Here is a 23,844-nt window from a genome sequence, read left to right as displayed (position 1 = left end):
GAGTCTCCCTTGGGTACCCACATTTTATATGTAGGAGAAGATAGTGATTAGGGGGGTCAGGGCCCGGTACCCCTCCCCGAGTCCTGGGTAACTATTAATGTGGAGACGAAACCGGTCAGCTTCATGGTGGATACGGGAGCCCAATACTCGGTCCTCAATCAAAAACTCGGGCCAATGTCCAAAAAGACTAGCTTGGTCCAGGGAGCCACCGGGACAAAAAGATATTACTGGACTACTAAACGAAAAGTGGACTTGGGAGCCCAAAGGGTGTCCCACTCATTTCCGGTGATCCCAGAATGTCCGGCCCCTTTATTAGGAAGAGACCTATTGTCCAAAGTCAATGCGCAAATTCACTTTGACTCTGGAGGTATATCAGTCACAGACGAGCTTGGACAACCAATTCATGTTTTATCCCTGGCACTGAGAGATGAATACAGACTATATTCACCAAAACCCCCTACAGCTGTGGACCCGGCTATGCTACAATGGATCCAAAAATACCCTCTGGCCTGGGCTGAGATGGCAGGAGTAGGACTGGCAAAACAAAGACCTCGCATCATTGTTGAATTAAAAGCAAATGCTACCCCTGTGAAGATAAAGCAGTACCCCATGAGTCAGGAGGCCCAGCAAGGAATCATGCCACACACACAGCACCTCCTGAAGGTAGGGATTCTTAAAAAGTGCTGGTCCTCATGGAATACTCCCCTACTGCCTGTGAAAAAGCCCGGGGGAACGGACTTTAGACCCATCCAAGATCTTCGTGAAGTCAACAAACGGGTGAGTGACATTCATCCCACTGTCCCTAACCCAAACACCCTCCTGAGTGGCTTGCCACCAGACTACATCTGGTATACAATCTTGGACTTAAAAGATGCCTTTTTCAGTTTGCCTCTGGCCCCCCAGAGCCAAGAGATCTTCGCATTCAAATGGACTGACAAAGACAGTCAAACTGTAGGACAGCTGACCTGGACTCGCCTTCCACAGGGATTTAAAAACTCGCCGACGTTGTTCAATGAGGCTCTAGGCGAGGACCTCTGTGAGTACTGGACTAGCCACCCCGACGTTGTCCTATTGCAATATGTGGATGACCTCATACTGGCTGCTACTACCAAGGAGGCATGCCTAGAGGCCACAGGCGACCTCCTTCAGACTTTGGGGACATTGGGGGTACTGGGCGAGTGCAAAGAAGGCCCAAATTGCTAAACAGAAAGTCATTTACTTGGGGTACAAAATAAAACAGGGGCAAAGATGGTTGACTCAGGCTATGAAAGAGACTGTTTTACAGATCCCCAAGCCAACGACTCCTCGGCAAGTGAGGGAGATCTTAGGGACTGTTGGGTACTGCAGGCTATGGATCCTGGGGTTTGCTGAAAAGGCCCGGCCTCTATATGAAGGAAGTAGAGAAAATAAGAACTGGACTTGGACTGAGCCAATGAGGCAGGTGTTTCAGGAACTCCGGCGGGCATTGCTAGAAGCCCCGGCCCTAGCTCTCCCTGACCCAGCTAAACCATTTCAACTGTTTGTGGATGAAAAGCAGGCAGTGGGAAAGGGAGGCCTGACACAGCAATGGGGACCTTGGAGGCGGCCTGTGGCATACCTCTCTAAACGGCTGGACCCGGTAGCTGCTGGATGGCCGCCCTGTCTCCTTATCATCACGGCCGCTGCTCTCCTTGTCCATGACGCTGACAAGTTGACTTATGGACAGCACCTCCTGGTCTACACTCCCCATGCCATAGAGCGGATCCTCAAACAGCCACCGGGTAAGTGGATTTCTAACGCTCGCTTAACCCATTACCAAGCCCTGCTGTTAGATGCTCCCCGGACACACTTTCAGACACCTTGTTTTCTAAATCCTGCTACACTCTTGCCCATCCTGGAGGAGGATGGGCCTCTCCATGACTGTGTTGAAGTATTGGCTGAGGTAACCGCCATATGAAGAGACCTCAGTGACATACCATTAAAGGACAGTGAGCTGATATGGTTCACAGATGGGAGCAGTTATAGAAAGGATGGGCAGAGAAACGCGGGGGCAGCCATAGTAGATGACGCTGGGAGGGTGGTCTGGGCTGAGGCTTTGCCCCCTGGAACATCCACCCAAAAAGCAGAATTGATGGCTGTGATACAAACACTAAAGAGGGCGAAAGGAAAAAAGTTCATCATTTACACTGACAGCCGGCATGCACTCGGCACCGTGCATATTCAAGGCCCTATATATAAAGAACGGGGGCTCTTGACTGCAGAGGGAAAAGAGATTAAGAACCTTCCTGAAATACGCAGACTCTTGGCAGCAGTCCACTTGCCCCGGGCGGTATCCATAGTACATGTCTCAGGACACCAGAAAGGAGAAGATGCCAGGGCCCGAGGCAACTGTGCTGCCGATGCAGCGGCCCTCGAGGTGGCCGCTGGATACTGCCAAGCTCATGTGCTGGCTGTAGGATTACCACCACTGGGGATGGGAACTCTCCCCCCACAAGCCCCATATACTCCCCCTCCGATTTAAGCTGGATGCAGGATAACACCAACCGCCCTGCGGGCAAGGACGGATGGTATCGGGACCAGGATGACAACCTGTTTCTTCCTGCCAACTTGGGCAGACATCTCTGTACCCACTTATATCAAACCACACATTTGGGAGAGAAAAAGACTTTGATGCTTCTACAAGCAGCGCAGCTGCGGTTTCCCCGGCAAAAGAAAACCATACAGGACATAGTCTGCACCTGCAAGGCCTGTCAGATGATGAGACCGGGAAAAGGACAGCATACGGGTGTAAGATACCGGGGGAAAGGCTGGGACAGCACTGGGAGATAGATTTTACAGAGGTAAGGCCAGGCAAATATGGCTATCGTTACCTGTTAGTTTTGGTTGATACATTTTCTGGGTGGGTAGAAGCTTACCCCACTAAAAAGGAGACAGCAATAATAGTGGCTAAGAAGCTCCTAGAAGAGACAATACCTAGGTTTGGTCTGCCGGCATCTATTGGCTCTGATAATGGACCTGCATTTGTGAGCAAAATTGTTAAAGGACTGGTCTCAGCCCTGGGGACCAAATGGAAGCTACATTGCGAGTACAGTCTCCAGAGCTCAGGACAAGTAGAAAGAATGAATCGGACCCTAAAAGAAACTTTAACAAAGCTGGCAATAGAGACTGGTGGGGACTGGGTAACCCTCCTTCCCTTTGCGCTTTTTCAGGCGTGCAATACCCCCTATAAACTAGGTTTGACTCCCTTTGAAATTGTATATGGAAGTCCACCCCCCATTTGTTCAGTGTTTGAGGGAAAGACTAAACAATCTCTCTTGCTACGCACGTTCCAACAAGAGATGCTGGCTTTAAGTAAAGTGCGTAAACATATCTGGTCACTGATACGAGAAGTTCATGAGGGCCAGAGTAAAGGAACAATCCCGTCCCATGATATGGGCCCGGGGGATTGGGTCTGGGTTAAGAGACACCAGTCAAAAACCTTAGAGCCAAGATGGAAGGGCCCCTATGTTGTTCTCCTTACCACCCCCACTGCCCTAAAGGTGGACGGAATTGGACCCTGGGTGCACTGCAACCTCGTGCATCGTGCCACCCCAGAGGAACAAGAAAAGGCCCCAAAAGAATGGAAGGCGGCACTGCATCCCACCAACCCCTTAAAAATGAAGCTCGTCTGCCAGCTGGCCCCAGACGAATCCCCCGGACTCTCCTGTTGGTGGCCCTCCTTCTCCACTCCGGAACTGCTGGTGCTAACCCACATCAACCTGCTAAGGTCACCTGGACACTTCGTAATGGACTAACCCATGAGGTACTCAATTCGACTACTGGAATCCCCCCAATACTTGGTGGCCAGATTTATTCTTTGACCTTGGACCTTTGTAAAAAGAACATATCAGTATGGTTCAAGTGATGATGCTGAGACAACAATATCAGGCAATGTCTCAGAATGAAGAGGATTCCTCTCCATGATCAAAGGACAGGGGGTAATGTTGGGACCTAACAAACGTCATGGTAGGCTTTAGGGACTAAGGTAGGACTCATGGGAAAGGCTGAGTCATTGCCCAGTGAGGTCATCCCCGCGGACGCCAGGACTTGTCTAATCAGCATACTCCCCGTAACCTGGTTTGAGTTTATCAGGACGTAAAAGACATCCCCCTGCAGCCAATAGCCAATTAGTAAATACCAGGAAACTGCTGCAGCCAATAAAGATTAGCCAATTAGTAAATACTAGGAAACTCCTGCAGCCAATCAGCCCTTGCCAACTCTCTGTTCTAAAACCTATAAATACTGCTGTAAATCTGGGCTTGGGGCTCCTTGCTCCACTCCACTGCGTTGGATGTGGCGGGAACCCTAGCTCAAGCTAGAAATAAAACCTCTTCGTGCTTTTGCATTGCTGTGGACGTCTTATTCTCTCAGTTTTGGGGACTCGGACTCTGGGCATAACAATGTCAACAAACTTCTGTGGAATCACATAGTAAGTATTTTCAGCTTTGAAAATATTTACGGGGGCACTGGCCCCTGGTCATAGTCGTTCACTGTTACTCAACTCCACTGTTACAGCATCCAGTCAACTACATAGGACATGTAAAGGAATAGGTCTGACTGTGTTCCAATAAAACTTTATTTAAAAAACTGATGACTGGCTGGATTTTCTGTCAAGATATACTTTTTTATTATGTTGTCACAAAAAAATACAGTATCATTCATTTTACTTAACAAACTTGTATGTGTATAGTCAACTAAATGACTTTAATAAACCATCTACAACAGTATTTTGAAGTTGAATAGTTAAAAGAAAGAGAATGATCTAGAGATAATATCTGAGGCCTACGAGGGTCTTAAGGTAATGTGGAAAACTGGAGAAAGTAATTAATGGCAATACAGTTAGTACATTCTCCTCTTTCCCGCTTGGGTTTAGAACAATTGAGCAGTAAGACAAAATACAGGCAGATGGTGGTCCAATTTTCCCCCTTTTTACTGATTGAAGCCTACCTTGGAGAGTACATCATTATACAAGGGTCAAATGGACACTCTAACTCCATCCAGAATTAGTCAGACTTACTGGTATAGTCATAGCAGTATTGACCAGGACAGCTTTTCCAACTGGGAAGGATTTTATGGCATAAGTAACAGAAAAGAAACTGTGCTTACTATTTGCCTCTACTTTGTCTTATCTCATGGACAGAGAGGACTGGTAGGCTACAGTCTGTGTGGTCACAAAAGTCAGACATGACTTAGCATCTTAACCTCTACCACCCAGTGTAGGCACAGGGACTTCCCTGCTGGCTCAATGATGAAGACTCTACCTGCCGATGCAGGAGATGCAGGTTCCATCCCTGGGTCAGGAAGATCCCCTGGAGAAGGAAATGACAACCCACTCCAGTATTCTTGCCTGAGAAATCCCATGGAAAGAGAAGCCTGGTGGGCTACAGTACATGGGGTCACAAAAATGTCAGACATGACTTAGCTACTAAACAAAGTAGGCACACACCTCCAGAGCAAAAGAATGGGAATCAAGGCATTTGGAGTCTATGCCTAGCTCACTGGGTGACATTCCTCTGTATCTTCAATTCTGCAATTTGTAAAATACAATTGGAATGACATTTTTTATTTGTTACATAAGCATAATAAAAAAAAAGAGGGGCAGGAATCCTCAAAGGGCTCCATGAGAGAGGCTCACCTCAAGAATTCAGGTCAGCGGATCTCAAGGTGGGAGATCCCAGCAGTGGCCCCTGACGCACTGACCCTCTAGGGTGTAGCAGGTCCTCGCCCACCCCTTATATTCTATGTTCTTAATGCTGCCCATTTCAAGGCTAGCTAATCATCCAATACTAACAACTCTCCTGAACCTTGCATATACAAATTGACCAATCCAGAACCCATTTAGCTCCTTCAACCACCTTTTTAAAAAAACTTTTTTATTATGGAAAATTTCAAACATGCAAAATAATACACACAGTGTAATAATTCCCCATGAATCCATCAATTAGCTTCAAGAATTATCAACACATGGCCAATCTCATCTCATCTACATCATTCTCTCGACACTTCTCCATTTTTTCTTTTAATATAGTAGGTTCTTGATGGTTATTTACTTTAAATATAGCAGTATGTACATGTCAATCCCAAACTCCCTAAGTCTCCCTCCCCCCAACTCTTCCCCCTTAGTAACCAAAAGTTTGTTCTCTAAGTCTATGAGTCTGTTTCTGTTTTAAACCACCTTCTTTATCAAACTGTCACACAGTAAGTCAATATTCCCCTGTCCTAATCAACCCAGCTACATGTACCAGATGACTGACGACAGTCCCTACACAGCAGAGCCTGCCAAAATTATTCAAACTAGCTAGTCCTAAGATTGCTTACCCTGCCTTGCCTTTCCTGTGAAAACCACAATAAAGCCTTGTGCCCCTGCTCCCCCAACCCCTCCATCTCACGATTGGTCCTAGTGCTTCCCCTCATGGTCCTGTGTGGTGAAATGTGCCCTTCCTCTTGAAAACTGTAAGTAAAAAGCCATCCTGTCAATGATAGCTGTCCTCTGAACTCTTGGTTTCACCATACCTGAATAATAATGAAGCCTGCATTTTAAAACAGGGAACTGTCATCAGGCCCTTCTAGAGACCCCAAAATATATCTTCAGGAGGTGGTGCAAAATGTGACTCCATAACCCAGTCACTGATATCATTTCCCTTTCTTTCTTACCATATTTGTTTTTAAATCAGTAAGGTGAGAACAAAATTACCAAAAGAGCTAGGCCCTGATTAGCAACAATTTGCCCAGTTTTCATTTATTCTTGAAATTCTAACCACTGGCATCCTAAAGAAAAATAACATATCCGAAAATTTATCAGTTTTGCATCTTAAGTATAAAACATTCTTAAGTGTTGTGAACACAAGAGAAATGTAATTTATGCTCCAAGCGTTCAAGGTTATGGTCCAGTGAGGAAGTAAAACTAGAAAATATTAAACAGTTGAGATGATTTAGTGTTAAACAAATGGATTTGTTGCTGTTCATTAAGTTGCTAAGTCGTGTCTGACTCTTTGCAACCCCACAGACTGCAACCCTCCAGGCTCCTCTGTCCGGGCAAGAATATTGGAGTGGGATGCCATTTCCTAGATTAAGTAAGGTACAATGGGAGTTAAGGAAAGGGAAGAACAGCTTGCAAGTAACATGAGAGCTAGATCTTAAAGTATAAGTATAACTTGAAGAGGCAAAGAGGTGGGAGTACTCTTTACAAACCAATTCAAACTGGTTTCAGTCAAAAAAAAAAAAAAAAGATTTATTGTTTCTTATTACCAAAGAGATCAGGCATAGGTAGATCTAGAAGCTCAATTGTGTCATCAGGAATATGTTAGTTGCTATTTCCTGGCTTTCTCAAGCACTAATTTTTCTAAAAGTTCCTAGTGAAGGTTCAGGTAAGGCTCAAGTTGGACCAGCTGGGCTCATGTGTTCTTTATTGCATTGATTGCCGTGACCAAAGGATCATGGTCTTCTGAATGGCCACGCTTGGGTCACATGTCCACCCACATGCAAACCTATGGGCCAAAGGTAAAAGCTTGATGATTCCCAAAGGAAATTCTGAGTGATGCTCGAAAAGGTAAAAAACACTTCTGGACATGAAAGCATAACAATCTTTGGCATAGTTGGAGAATAACAACATGAGCAAGGTGGAAAGGAAAGCAAAGACCAGTCTGATTATAATCCATTTTAAGAAACAGAGGGAAACAAATTTTGTTAATTCAGGTGCTATAAAATTATTAGAACCTTTCAAAGTCAGAGAGAAGAGATTGAATGAGTCACTAGGCAGTGGTGATTTATTTTAGATTCTGAGGCAGTAGAGCGATATGGTAAAAGTGGAATTATAGAACAATTAATCAGATAAGAGCCAGCAGCTAAACTATTGTGAGAAAGACCAGAAAAGGAAATTGTTGAAATAATCCTAAAATGGCATGATAAAGATTTATCCTACACGGTAATAGTGAAGAGAAGAGACTAAAATCTAAATATTATTTTCAAAGGAAGAAAAGACTAAATCAAATATAGGGGATGAATAAAAGAATCAAAGTGGAAGGCAAAGGTTGTAGCTAGAGTTACAAAGATATTACTAATAGAAATTTATTTTTTTTAAAGTGGGTTTCTCTTTCTCCCAATACTGCTGTCCCACAAGCATGCTTTCTTAGCCTATAGTTTCTTTCGGTAGCCTGGATAAGGACTGCTAGAGACTCTAAGTACTGAAAGATTATGGTACCCACCTCCACCATTATATGTGTTTCCATATGAAAATATTAAATGATAAAATAAGCATAAGAAGTTTAATGGTCATGATCTGTTAAATGATATTTTTTTTACAATCACAAAATCTTCTCATTAGAAATTTACTTGCTGATATCCTAATTCACATAATATGGTTGAAATACTTGCTCACACCCCACCAAAGGTAATGAAAACAGTATCAAAGAGATACCTGCACTTCCATGTTCATAGCAGCAATATTCACAATAGCCAAGATATAGAAACCACCTAAGTATTCTTCAGTGGATGAATGGATAAAGGAGATGTGGTATACATGTGCAGATAGATAAGAATTCTGAAGTTTTATTATAACTTTCAGCTGTTAAAAAAAAGCTTATTTATACAATCTTAGGAATTAGGACTATTCAACTGGGAGTATCAATTATATATAGATGAAAAGAAGGAAGAGGAAAGATGAAAAGTGCATGAGGTGAAGTGATCTTTTGATGGTGGATGGAACTCACATTAGCATTTAGGCAAAGAGATTCACTTTCCCTTCCGACTCCCCTTCTCTGGTCACTAGAGTGGAGGATAGATTCCTTATTTTAGGAACCTGGAGAGATCCAGTGATTTGGTGGGTAGAATATAGAGACTGTCCTGAAGGAGTATAGTCTAGGAGGCACTACTAGATTAATGGTGCATTCAACTAGAGATATACATGAATGTCTTGTCACTAACTTTCCACCACAATAAATTTTAGATATTTTCTCTAAATAACTGAGATTTAAATAATAAATAAAAATAATAATATTTAATGAACACATATCTTGGGCCAGATTACTATACTAAATCTAAAGCATTTGCATGGGTTAAAAATTTAATCTTCACAGCAAATTTATAAAGTAGGATTATCATTATATTTATCTCATAGACAAGGTGACTAAGCCTCAACATAGATAATAACTTGCTTGAGGTCATACAGCTATATTTGATTTTGCTCTATGTGATGGACACCAAGCCCTGGTTTTCACTGCCACATTATACTCTTTCCCCAAATAAATAATCTCCTAAATTTCTTTTAGCTGGGTGACAATGCTCCAGCCTGAAAACCAGGATTTTTATTTCTAAAGAAAGAGGGGCAGATGGAAATTGGGAGAGTCTCTGCCACATTCAAGACCACAGTCATTTTTCCCTCTACTATTGAAACAGATCACTGTTTCCGCAGCTGAGGACCAGATGAAGCAACTGGCTTGCATCTAGGGGCTGTATTTTCTAAAGAGTGAGCCACATCCAGTATTGTGGGGTGTTCATACTCTATGTGTACACGAGGAACTAGTAGGAGATCTTATAAACTCACATCTCACCCCAGGGACCTGCCTGCCAAACACACATTCATTTTCTGTGTCTCCTTCTTTTCCCCTTTCTTCTTTCCACCTATCCCTCTCACCTTCTCTAGTAAGCCTATATGGTGGACTGGAATTTGTTGTAATAGTATGTTAACTAAATTTTTTGTGAGCATTTTGCAATACATATAAATACTGAGAGTCATTATATTGTACACCTGAAACTAATACAATGTTATATGTCTGCTATACTAAAAAAAACAAAAAAACTATTAACATAGTTAATTTTTCTTGCTGGTCTCTTTTCCATCTACTTTCTGAAATAAGTTTTTACTTTGCAAAAGTTACTGGAGTGGTACAGAGAGTTATCATATTCCCTCTATCCAACTTCCTTGCATATGAACATCTTGCTTAACCATACTACAATGATCAAAACTAAGAAATTGGTACAGTATCATTAGCTACAGAATTTAGATGCATATCACCAGTTTTTCCACTACTGTCCTTCCACTGGTCCAGAATCCAACCCAGGATGTGGCATTATGTTTACTCACCATGTCTTCTCCAGTCTGTCACAGCTCCTCAATCTTTCTTTTCTTCACATGATCTTGACACTTTGGAAAAGTACTCATCATTTGTTTTATGAAATGCCCCTCAACTGGGCTTAACCCACGTTTAGATTGAGGCTTTGCCTTTTTGGCAGGAATACCACAGAAGTGACGAGCCCTCCCCAGTGCAGCATATTGGGGAGTACAGGATGTCAATGGCATGTTTTTAATCAAGGGAATGGCATGATACAATCTACAGTTTTGAAAGATAACTCTGGCAGTGAGATGCAGAGTAAACAAAAGAGAAGGAAGGTTGTTGTCAAGGTCCCCCTTAAAGGGCTGTAGTAATAGCCTAGGCAGGCTATGAAGGTTTTCTGAACAAAAGCTGCGACTGTCAGGATGGGGGTGAAGGTCTGAATATGAGATTTCCAAAATAAAATGAATAGGAGCTGGGGAGTTATTTCCGTGAGCGAAGCAAGGTGAGAGAGGAAGTGAGGATAATTACTAGGATATTAGGATATCAGGTAGATGGGTGACTCCATAATCAATTGGGCCAAGATCTTTGTAATCCAGATTCCCTATTGAGATTTTCTTTTTTAACTAATTTGCTGGTGTGTATGGCTGCTAGAAGAGGTTGTTTGCATGTTCGTGATGCAAAGATAGGGAGACAGGGGGAGAAAGAGATCTCCAACTACTTATTTACTCCTGCTTTTGAGTTTCAGGTTTGGAAATGCAGCATCTTTGGTCTGCATCTATGAGTGAGAGAAGTCAACATCTCATCACAGCCCTCATGTTCTTTGGTTTAAATGGAATTTTCATACATCCTTGACAAATATTTATTAAATATTGCAGGAAAGAGTTAATATGTCTGAGTCAGGGGCAAAGGTGACCCCAGGATGTGATGGAAGCCGCTGTCTCATGGCCAGGAGGAATATTTCAAAGAAGCTGCCTTTGGTCTTAGCCTGGAATGGTGAAGCTAAAATGGAAATTCAAGCAGAAAGCAGTGAAGGTGAGTCTTTTCCACTCATTTCTACATTAGATATAGAGGAGAGGAAAAAACCTCAGATTTTCTTAATGTTGGAGCAATTTACCTGAGCTTCCATTGGCCTAAAAACTGGTCCTAACCCTCAAAATGCATCATGGAGGGAAGAAAGGAGTTTAGGTAATTTGAATCCAGTGCAGTATAATTACATGTTAAATATATCTACTTCCAAATGAAACAGACATTTTAAACTGGACTGCACATAAGGTTATCTGTAGAGGTTTAAAAAACTGTAGATGTTCGTGACCTGTCCCAAGTGATTCTGGTACAGAAGGTGTTTTACACAAAGTTTCTTTGATCAGAAGCAGCAGAAATGTAACTAGATCAGTCTCAGCCAACAGTTGGAGTCAGTTGTGAATTTTTATCTAATGCTGCACGTCAAATTAACCAACTCAAATCTTAGCAGTTTAAAACACACTTACCCTGTACAGTTTCCTGTGGATCAGGATTTGGTGGAGGTGGCCTAACTGGTGGTTCTGCCGCAGCATCTCTCGTGAAATTGAAATCACGGTGTCAGCTGGGTTTCAGTCATCTAGAGGCTTGACTGGGGTTGGGGGACCCACTTCCAAGGTGGCTCAGTTACATGGCTGGCGGTCTGTCTCTGGCTACTGGTAGGTGGTCCTGTTATTTTGCCACAGAGGTTTTTTGCACAGGACTGCTTGAGTCTTTTCACAATTTGTTTGCTGGTTTTCCCCAGATCAAGCAATCCAAGAGAACAAGGCTGACGTGGTATTATACAATTTTGCAGCTGGGATGAAGCTGTTTTTGAGTGGGAGGAGGGGGACCATTATAGGTGGGATATCTATTGTTCCAAAGGCTGAAGACCATCCTTACACAGTGCTTTAGGTCCTAGAGCAAATATACCATATGTTTCAACATCCCTGTTCATTTTGTATAGGGTAAAAATGATTAAAATGGGAAGGCTTGAAGGTGAAAAATAAGAATTTTTAAAACCTCAAGGGGTATATGTGACTCACCTCTAACTGTGATGATTGACTTAGGTCTGTCTTACTAAGTCCTTAATATCTTTAACATTTGCAGATTCCTTTAGAGTTTCTTGGATGATTTCATAACATTTTATTTGATCTTAAGAATAACCTTTAGGTTTGTAGGATGGAATCTGAAAGATAGAGCTAATAATAGTGAACACCCACCAAGTGCCAGGCATTTGACTAAGTACTTTATATTCATAACATTTTTAACCAAATGCCATGAGGTCAGTATTAGTCATTTCAGTTTTGAGGGAGATTTAGCTTCCTTGAGCTCAGAGATGTTAAATGGTGTGCCCACAGCCAAGCATTAGAGCCAGAAAGAGAACCCAATTTTCCTCCACCAGTCCTATGTGCTTTTCACTTGGCTGCTTCCTTTTCCAGTCTCACCAACCACTGATGCTACTTTCTCCACAGGCTATGCCCTCAACTTAACTTTCATCTGATGGTAGATTGGGGCTCCCAAAATACAGAGGACCCAATAATTGCAGACCCAGACTTATAGTACCCTACTTCAGTTCAATTGCTCAGTCGTGTCTGACTCTTTGCGACCCTATGAATCGCAGCACACCAGGCCTCACTGGCCATCACCAACTCCCAGAGTTTACTTAAACTTATGTTCATTGAGTCGGTGATGCCATCCAGCCATCTCATCCTCTGTCGTCCCCTTCTGCTCCTGCCCCCAATCCCTCCCAGCATTAGAGTGTTTTCCAATGAGTCAACTCTCTGCATGAGGTGACCAAAGTACTGGAGTTTCAGCTTCAACATCAGTCCTTGCAAAGAACACCCAGGGCTGATCTCCTTTAGGATGGACTGGTTGGATCTCCTTACAGTCCAAGGGACTCTCAAGAGTCTTCTCCAACAACACAGTTCAAAAGCATCAATTCTTCGGCACTCAGCCTTCTTCACAGTCCAACTCTCACATCCATACATGACCACAGGAAAAACCATAGTCTTGACTAGACAGACCTTTGTTGGCAAAGTAATGTCTCTGTTTTTGAATATGCTATCTAGGTAGGTCATAACTTTCCTTCCAAGGAGTAAGCATCTTTTAATTTCATGGCTGCAATCACCATCTGCAGTGATTTTGGAGCCCCCCAAAATAAAGTCTGACACTGTTTCCACTGTTTTCCCATCTGTTTCCCCTGTTTCCCCATCTGTTTCCCATGAAGTGATGGGACCAGATGCCACGATCTTCATTTTCTGAATGTTGAGCTTTAAGCCAACTTTTTCACTCTCCTCTTTCACTTTCATCAAGTGCCGGGGTCCAGCCCCGGTGGATCCAGGGAATTCGAAGCAGGGACGGTGTTGGCGAGGAAAGACTTATTTATTTATTAATATAAGATTAAATTAGGAAGACATAGTGTAGTAGGAAGATTAACTGGAGAGAAGAGGCTGATTAACTTGGGTTATGTGGAAAACCAATAAAGCTCCAGAAAAGGAACTTGCACCATCTACGTTAGGCCGCCGGCGTCCGTTTGAATATCGGAGAGTGCCCCACTTTGGGCTTTCTCTCTTACGGATCTTAGAAGCTGGGACAAAAAAGTAGACATGATGAGCCTCCTTGCTCCAGATGGGAATTCAGCCGGAAAAAGAAAAGAACGACATGGGGAAGCCCAGCATCAGTGCAAGACTCCAAATACTATTTTTCAAAATCAGCTTATATACCCCAAGTTGTACATAAAGAAATAGAATTATGCAGGGGCAGCAATCCTGACCCTCATTGAGACAAGGCTTTCTTTTTGCATACCCTCCCATATACAAAAGGTCTCAGGTGGTTTACATTATCTTCTGGCCAAGAAGCTTGTTAACATTTTTATGGCTCTCTTCCTGGATAATTGTCCAGAAAACTCCTTTACCCTGGAAGTGTTTTCTCTTTACTCTGCATCACCCTCAAAGTACAAAAGAGTTACATTCCTATAGAACAAAGGTGCAGTGGGTTATAACAAAGAAAGTACTTAACTCAAAGATCTAGTGTTGCTAATACCAGGTCTACTACCTGGTTTTTTTTATATACCAACTATACCTAAAAATAAAAGATACGAAAATTTGGCAGCAAGTATTGGCTCAACAAATGAAACCTTTAATCAGTCCTATTCTAATGATTTGACTCCTCGGAAGCCTCGACATTCCTAGGATGTTTTAAGCTTCCTGTGCCTCCCGCAGTCCGGAGGCCTCAAACAATCACATGTGCAGCTATATGAGTCCTGCAGGTGGGCTAGAAAGCCATCAGAGGGGTTTTTGGATTGAAACACTCGTATTATGCCCAGGAGATTTATTATCTAAAAGCTCTAATTTTTTTCCAGAAAAAGGTGGTGGGGGGACAGTCCCCTGTTAATGACAGAAGAGTAGGTGGAAAGCATAACATAGTAAAGCAGGCAGATTCTGGTCTTGGCGGGTGGATGCTCAGGAGTTTCCAGGGGGAATCCCTGAAGCCGAACACGTCCTTGCGTTTTGTCAGGCTTCCTTCCGCATGACCTTGTCAGGGGAGGGATTCCTCACGCTGGCTCCCGACAATCAAGAGGCTTTTTAGTTCTTCACTTTCTGCCATAAGGGTGGTGTCATCTGCATATCTGAGGCGACTGATATTTCTCCCAGCTATCTCGATTCCAGCTTGTGCTTCATCCAGCCCAGCGTTTCTCATGATGTACTCTGCATATAAGTTAAATAAGCAGGGTGACAATATACAGCCTTGATGTACTCCTTTTCCTAGTTGGAACCAGTCTATTGTTCCATGTCCAGTTCTAACTGTTGCTTCCTGACCTGCATATAGGTTTCTCAAGAGGCAGGTCAGGTGGTCTGGTATTCCCATCCATTTCAGAATTTTTCAGTTTATTGTGATCCACACAGTGAAAGGCTTTGGCATAGTCAGTAAAGCAGAAATAGATGTTTTTCTGGAACTCTCTTGCATTTTCCATGATCCAGTGGATGTTGGCAATTTGATCTCTGGTTCCTCTGCCTTTTCTAAAACCAGCTTGAACATCTGTACTATTAAGTACTGTTTTTTTGTTGTTGTTTTCTTTTTTTTTGGGCAACCACTTTATTACAAGCCTATTGGAAAGAAAAAAGAAAGGCAAAGGAGAATATATTGAAATAGAAAAGATAACTAATTCACAGTTTGTACTAAAATAAATTCCATTTTCTAGGAAGGTGTACTTTTGTTTTATTAAAAATCTGTCTCCAAACTAGACAACTTGAGTGGCCACAAAGAGCATCCTGGCATCTTATTTTCCTTTGTTGTCTAGTTGGGCAATATTTCTTAAGTTTGGCCTAACTTTCATGGGTGTGGAAGGATAGGTGGCATGAAAGATAAGATATACTTTGTGTGCCTATATGTGTTTGAGTTAAATAAATAATTTTCAAGAGGTAAACATCATCTCTATTATTAATGGCCTCAAACCTCTAACTCCTCTTATACCATACAAGTATGCAATTACATTTCCATGTTGTTTATGGCTTATTAAAAGCAATACATAATAAAAATACCTGAGATTATCAAAAATACATATCATCTCTCATCAAATAAATCTGTTATTTTTAGCAGCTGTATAGCTAAGCAAAATGTCTTCCATTCAGTATTGTCAAAGTGATAATAGCTCCTTTTCTAAGCTCTGTACAACCTTTGCTTCAGTAAGGACCACATCATAATAGAAATCTGGAGGTTTTCTCCTCTTACATACCCTACATATCCTGGCTTACAGGATACTCAGGCACTCATTGTTGTTGTTCAGTCAGTCATGTCTGACTCTTTGTGACCCCATGGACTGCAGCACACCAGGCTCCTCTCTCCTTCACTATCTTCTGGAATTTGGTTGAATTCATGTTCATTGAGTTGGTGATGTTATCTAACCCTCTCATTCTCTGTTATCCCCTTCTCTTGCTTTCGATCTTTCCCAGCATCATGGTCTTTTCAAATGAGTCAGTTCTTCGCATCAGGTGGGCAAAGTACTGGAGCTTCAGCATCAGACCCTCCAGTGAATATTCAGGATTGATTTCCTTTAGGATTGACTGGTTTGATCTTGCAGTTTAAGGGACTCTCAAGAGTCTTCTCCAGGACCACAGTTTAAAAGCATCAATTCATAGGTGTTCAGCCATCTTTATGGTCTAACTCTCACGTCCATACATGACTACTGGAAAAAAACCATAGCTTTGATTATATGGACCTTCGTCAACAAAGTGATGTCTCTGCTTTTTATATACTCTGTCTAAAGGTATAGACCTATACCTCTACAGCTCTCCTAGGCTTGTCATAGCTCTCCTTCCAAGGAACAAGCATCTTTTAATTTCATGGCTGCAGTCACTATCTGCAGTGATTTTGGAGCCCAAGAAAATAAGATCTGTAACTGTTTCTACTTCCCCCCTTCTATTTGCCATGAAGTGATGGGACAACATGCCATGATCTTAGTTTTCTGTTTGTTGAGTTTTAAGCCAGCATTTTCACTCTCCTCTCTAACCTCCATCAAGAGGCTCTTTAGTTTCTCTTCACTCTCTGCCATTAGAGTGACATCTTCAGTGAAGTCTTACTCTTTAAGCCCCTCATTCCAGTCCCACCAATTGTGTAGTCAAGCATTCCTGTTATTATGGTAGAGTGTAGTGGTTAACAGCATGAAATTGCAAACCAAACTTGGATTTAGCTCTGCCACAACTTGTATGGCCTTCAGCAAGTTAGTTTACCTCCTTGTGCCCCAGTTTCTTCATCTGGAAAACAACAGAATTTTCCACTGGGTTTAAATAAGATAATATACACAGGAAGTTTAGAATGATGCCTGGCACATGGTAAGCACTCTACAAGTGATGGCTCCTTTTATTATCACATGTGTTTTTCATACATGGTTACTGTCTGTCATCCTATGGAGCCCTTTCATAGTGTATAGATTAGGTGGCCAAGAGCTGTGGAGGTCTAGCTGCAAGCTAAGTGCAGCGACAACAGCAAGCTGGGTCACAGAGTTTCAGGACTAGCCCTGTAATACACGGTAGCACAGTGGTTCACCATTCAGGGTCATGAAGTCTTGGGCTCCAAATCTGGTTCCAAAAAATGTTACACGGTGACTGGGTAGTTATGCTATCTTTCAAAGCCTCAGATTTACATAGTTGCTATGAAGATTAAATAAAGTAATATATGTAAGGTAAACTGTAAAGATATACTTTCCAAAAGTTAAAAACATGACTCTCATACAAATATAAAGTCAGCATGTGTAGAAGAGTCACGTCACATATGACTGAGAGAGAACAGACAAAATGGTTTAAAGAACATTGGAGAGAGCAAAGTATTTGTGGTGGCTAAAGAAAAAGGTTGAATAAGATGGCTAATTTAGCTACAAAACTGGTTAAGGTACATAGCAATAAAACTATAACATCTGGGGTTGTCTTCTTTATCAGATACATAATTCACATCACTAGTGAACAAATTTAATTTTCTTCACAATCAGCAGTTGTTCTCAATTAGGGGTAATTTCTCCTTCTAGGGGATGTTTGGCAATGTCTGAAAGAAGCCTGGTGGGCTATATAGTCCATGGGGTCGCAAAGAGTTGGACACGATCAAGCAACTGAGCATGCATGCATGCGAAGACATTTTTGGTTGTTATAGCTGTGTGTGTGTGCACGCGCTACTGGCATCCAGTGGGGAGCGAGCAGGGATGGTCTTAACATCCTTCAATGCACAGGACAGCCCCCAACAAAAGAGAAATGTCCGGTCCCCAGTCCCAAAGGTGCTGAGGTTGAGAAATATTGTCTATCAATTTCTACAAGTTAACATCTACTCTTCTGAAGTTTATCAATAAAATATCCTAATCAAGAGAAAATAGCAAGTCAAACAAAGATACACACTCCTGGAAACTAGCTAACCCTTGGTGGCTGGGTGGGTTGGCTAGAAAATGCTGAGACAACTCTGAAAGGATATGCAGGAGCCCTTTGGCCTCTTTCTCAGTTTTGGAAAATTTTCTTAATGATAATTGACATCCCTAAAACATGGTAGGTACTTAGTGAAGGTTACTTATTTCTATAAATTTATAGACCACTAGATAGAAGCCCAAACAGTAAAATAAATACGATCCTTTTACATAAGCATCGTCACTGTTGAATATTTTTTTCCTGTTTAGATTGTTTCATCACGGTCACTTTGAAGTTTTAAGAAAGTCCTCCAATACAACCTTCGGACTTACAGATGATAGATCTGTTAAAAAAGACAAGTTATATTAAAAAAATTTTCCTGAAAGCCTGATTCAAAAAACTGAGCCTCTCCTCCTGCATGAAAAATTTTACTGTCACATTGAGAATATTCAAGATATCCTTAGGGAATCCATTTAAAGTCTGTTACAGAAAGGATGGTAAGGTACAGATCATAAGATTGCGGGCTGTGGCCCTTTTTACTTGTCAAAGTGTGGGGTTTTTGACTTTTATAAATTGAAGTATAATTGACACACAATAGTGTATTAGATTTAGGTGTATGACATAGTGATTCAATATTTATATACATTGCAAAAATGATAACCATAATAAACCTAGTTACTGTCACCATACGAATTTATTATAATATTACTGACTATATTCCCTATGCTTTACATTACAAAGGCAAAAAAAAAGGAAAAAAAGCAGCCCCACAGTTGCCCAAATTCATCTTGCATAAATCAGTTGAATAGTATTAATATATCCATTGGTTGTATCTATCCACTGGGTCCAATAAGGAAAGAAAAATCAGACTAATATGAACAAGAAAAGTTTGATATAAAGAATTTTATAAATTCTTAAAAAAATCAATATAATTATTTTTTAAAATAATTATATTTATAGAAATTTAATAAAGAATAAATAGAAAATGTACCAAAATGGCTGTAAATAAGTATATAACGTATATTTAAATATATTTATATAAAGCATATATTTAAAGTATGTAAAATAAAAATGTGTAAGATAAAGATATAACACATATAAACAATAATTACTGAAACAATGATAATATTTTATAAATAAAACATCAGCAAGGGATAACATTTTGTAAATAAAACACAAGGAAGGCTGCTAAGGAGTAAAGAGAATTTTAAAGAAGATAGAGGTAAGGAACACCCACAGCGGGGAGACTTTACCATACGCAGCCCCACCAGGAGGCAGAGGGGGGGGGATCCCCCTCCAGGCTATTTTCCCAACCCAGGGATTGAACCAACGTTGCCTACATCGCGGGCGGATACTTAACCATCTGAACCACTGCTGCTAAGTCACTTCAGGCATGTCCGACTCTGAACCACTGCTGCTGCTGCTAAGTCGCTTCAGTCGTGTCCGACTCTGTGCGACCCCACAGATGGCAGCCCATTGGGCTCCGCCATCCCTGGGATTCTCCAGGCAAGAACACTGGAGTGGGTTGCCATTTCCTTCTCCAGTGCATGAAAGTGAAAAGTGAAAGGGAAGTCGATCAGTCGTGTCCGACTCTTAGCGACCCCCTGCAGCCTACCAGGCTCCTCCATCCATGAGTTTCCAGGCTAGAGTACTGGAGTGGGATGCCATTGTAGCGGAGCCCACTTCAGCGGAAGCGAAAAGCAAAATCTTTCTCCTGCAACGGCTCTCCAGCGCCCCCTATTGACAAAGCTTAACATTGTTCCACTTGACAAGAGAAAATTATTTAGAGGGCCCAGATTCATTTTCACAGAAGAAGCAAAAAGGGATAATCTGGAGTTAAGAGTGAGTAAAATCAGTAACTGACACAAGTGTTATTCTGTAATACTTTTAGGGGCTGACAGTAGTGATAATTTCAGGTTGATGCTGTCTGAGTAACAGCCAGTGTGGGTCCTCCTGGGCCTGCCTGCTGCTATTTGTCAGCTATAGAGCAGTAACTCCGCATGATCCCTGGGTTGGCAATATCAACATCATGTGGGAACTTGTTAGAAATGTAGATTCTAGTACCCTACCCCCAACCAATGGAACCAGCAACTCTGGGGACCAGCAATCTGGGGTTTTCATAAGCCCTCCAAAGAATTCTGGTACACACTAAGGTTTAAGAACCATTGTTACAACAGTAAGTTCTAGAAACTTGCTGTTCAGGCACGAAGAAAAGTCAATAAGGATTTATTTGTATGAGTTTAAAGCTCAATCTTTATTTTATTTATTTACTTATCTGGCTGTACTGCCCCTCATGTGAGATCTTAGTTCCCCGACCAGGGATCAAACTCAGCACCCCTTGCAGTAGAAGCGTGCAGTCTTAATCACTGGACCACCAAGGAAGCCAGGGTCTCATTTTTTAATTTTGAAGAAGACAACCTAACTTCTCTAGGATCTGGAAGCTACCAGGGAGCATATCATTTTAACCTCTGCTTTCACATTGATGTTGTGTTTCTTGATATGTGGGCATGAATGCATCAACTATGCTCATTTTGGTAAGAAATTCTGTTTTTGATGTGCTCTTATGTACAGGTCATGCTACCTTGATGAGGGCCCCAAAGCTGCTATTGCAATTTTCATCTGCTTCTATGGGTGCACAGATGTGGAGTGTAATGCCTATTCTGCCTTTCCGTTATCTGTGCTTTTTCCTAGGTCTCCACCACGGCTTCAGCTGTTGAAGGAACAGCTCAAGCCACAAACCTAAGGTCAGCACAGCAGACAGCAACATGGAGCTCACATAAGCTCTCCACTGCACCTTGCCCCTCAGATAACCTCATGAGTTGGCTTGCCTCCTTGACAAGGCTCCAACTGCCCAGAACAGAAAGTTTCCCTTTCCCCTGACACAGCCTTTGCCTTTCCAAGCTCCTTAATTTGCTCCTTTCAAAGCAAAGATGGAGAGATGTACTCTAGCAAGAGATTTTTCTGCCATTTTTTGCTTTGAAATGGAAAATGTGTGTGTGTGTGTGTGCATGTTTGTATGCTGTAGGAATTATGGCCTGGCCCTGGTCCTGCTAGTAACTAGCTGCATGGGGTTGGGCAGGTCACCAGCTCTGGTTCTAATTTCTACATTCATATACAGAGCATCAGACCAGCTGAGACTACTCCAACATTTTAAGATTCTATGTACCACCACAAGTGTATCCTTAACAGATAACTTGTTGGGCTTCAATGTCACCCTGTAGTATAACAGTCAGGCCCTCTTCTAAACTCCTTCCTCTGGGGCTTAACATTTAGTACAACAAAACCTTCCTACAGCAAATTCAATCTAAAGGGATTGAGGTTATTTATGCATAGAAAAGTGATGTCTTCAGCAGATTTGCTCCTTTTAGCCTTTCTAAACAGATATTGGCTTGGCCAAAAAGTTTGTTCAGATTTTTTTCCATAAGATCTGATGGAAAAACCTGGGGGAGCTTTTTGGCCAATCCAACACCTCATTAACTGCTTTGATGAGTAACTAAATGTGAAAGCACATAGTGGAAATGAAATGCTAGTATTCTTCATTTCAAATTCCCAATTTTTCATTGAGAGAAGTAAACAAAAACATTTTGTTCTTCCCAACATAATTTGAATGTTTCCATTTTTAATGTCTTAGTGTTGCACCCCCCCACCCCCGCCACACACACACCAAGATAAACAGTCTCTGATCTATTTTCACATGCTGAAATGGGAAAAGTCAAATGTGATGCTTCTCAATCAACAGCGACAATATTCTCTGTGGGGAAGAGTATTTCAGAAATTTTGGGAAACAAAGTTTGAAAAGTCATTTCTAGACTTCGATATTAAAAAAAAAGATTTTGGGACTTCCCTGGTGGCCCAGGGGCATAATACAGGGAGCCCAGGTTTTGAGCCCTGGTCTGGGAACTAGATCCCACATGCTACAACTAAAGACCCTGTGTGCTGCAATGACAATTGAAGATCCCACATGCTGGAACTAAGACCTGGCTCAGTCAAATAAATAAATACTAAAAAAAATTTTTTTAACTGTTTGGATAAAACAAATTACATCCATCTAAGCTCGAGAAAATTATAGCCAGGGAGGATAAGCAGAAAAAAAAAATGTGGTAATACTTGCAAAATACTTGCAGTTGCTTACCTGTTTCCTCCTCCTTCTTTAGTAAAAGTGTTCCGTACCCCCAAACTTTCCTCAACTTGGCAACATCCCCGGGCAGTGATTCATAAGTGGTTTGAATCTATCCTAACAACTTCTTCCCAGCTTCTTTTGCAGTGAGAGTGGCCTTGGGAGCCATGGCTGCTGGGGTCACCGTTGGGTAATTTGGGGAGTCCTGTGGCTGTCTGCCTCCTGTACCCAGTTCCTTCCTTGATAGTTGACACTGTGCTGGGAGCTTCTGTGGGGCCTTCCTGTGATCTCCTGGTGATAGCTCCACAGGCCAAGGATGAAAGACTGTGGCTTTTCTATGACACTTTCAAGTTGTTGAATTTCTGAAGAACAAGTCTTAGATATGTAATAGTTAGGATGTGAAAGTTGTTTAGAGTTATCTGAAATTCAAATTTAACCATGTGCCCTCTGATTTTTTTTCCCCTTAAATCTGACAACTCTATGTAAAGACCCTAGACTACATGTCTTAAACGTTTGTTAATGTAAAAAGGATTACCTCAGTAAGTTACTATTAGTCAAGTTAACACACTGCTTGCATGTGAACTCATTCCTGATATAGTAGTAATTTGTAAGAAGTACCCAGCATTTATTATGTTCACTATGTGCTAGACACTGTGCTAGTTAACAGGGGGTATTTGTAATTGAGCCACAGAGGTAGGTCCTGCCTTCAAGGAGCTTGCAGTCTAGCTGGAGAGACAGCCACTGAATGAGTGATTCTGTAGGTGGCAGAGTAATTACAACTGTGACCAGCGCTTTGAAGGAAAAGTAGAGGAACCTAGAGAGCACTGATGAGGGCAGGGTAAGGAGAAGGGAAATCCTTGAGAAGTGGCATCACAAGAGTGAACTGAAGGCAGAATAGGAGTTAGTGGGCTAGTTGGAGGGAGGTTTGCAGAAGTTTGCTCCAAGCCTCAGCAGCAGCACGTGAGGCTGCTGTGACAAGGGAAGAGTCCTGGTGAGTTTGAGGAGAGGAGGTTCCAGTGGTTGAGCAGCATAGAGTTGAGTGATGGGAACTGTAGGCAGAGAGGCACTTAGAAGGTGGATCATGGATGCCTTGGGGGCCGTGTTAAGGATTTCAAAACTTATCCTTACTCTCTACTATACCCACACTAAGTACTGTTGGTATCCTCACCTTACAAAGAGGAAATAAAGACTTTAAAGGGTTTGATCAAAAACATAAAAATTTATTAAGTGAATGAACTGTAATTTTAGCCCAGATTTCTTTTAATAGTGTATGTGAGCAAAAAAAAAAAAAAACCCTAATCATTACTGAGTGCAAGCTAGTTACAAACTTCTAAGTAATGAGAGCTGATCAGATGAGTCTGTAGAGAGTGTTTAAAAGTTAATTTAAGAATATATTTTATATTTATGTAAAAACTGTCAGAAATGTTTTTGTAATTTATATAAAAAATGTCAGAAATCTATTATTAATAAATAACAAGTTGATCAGTAATTTAAATTCCAGCATTGAATGGGGTGTCAAGAAATTATACAATTATACAGATCACCTGTTTGTGCTTTCCAATGAAAGGTCCCCTGTACTGCATACCACTTAAGTCACTGTGGCTTACTTATGGAATTTTAGACCATTGGTTTGACAAAAACAAAATAAAACATGCACACAAAAATCCTTATTTGTAACAAAGTCTCAATATAAGTGACACAAATGATCCAGCAGTTTTAGATACATATGAGAAACAATTAGAGCAGTAACAAGGACAAAACACATACAAAAATG

At 41.7% G+C, this 23,844-nt stretch overlaps 1 long non-coding RNA gene across 1 annotated transcript; it reads right to left on the bottom strand.

Moving 5' to 3' along the window:
- Positions 1–13,432: 13,432 nt before the first annotated feature.
- On the bottom strand, positions 13,433–18,678 carry LOC138433526 (uncharacterized). Its single transcript, XR_011254341.1, has 2 exons — positions 15,805–18,678; positions 13,433–15,175 (listed from the first exon to the last, which is right to left on the bottom strand). It is a non-coding gene; the product is annotated as an uncharacterized lncRNA (long non-coding RNA).
- Positions 18,679–23,844: the final 5,166 nt, after the last annotated feature.

Source organism: Ovis canadensis, chromosome 2 (assembly GCF_042477335.2).
Source record: "Ovis canadensis isolate MfBH-ARS-UI-01 breed Bighorn chromosome 2, ARS-UI_OviCan_v2, whole genome shotgun sequence".
In the NCBI taxonomy this organism is placed as follows: Eukaryota; Metazoa; Chordata; class Mammalia; order Artiodactyla; family Bovidae; genus Ovis; species Ovis canadensis.
The sequence above is the reverse complement of the archived record's forward strand: the minus strand, read 5'-3'. Positions and strand labels throughout refer to the sequence as shown.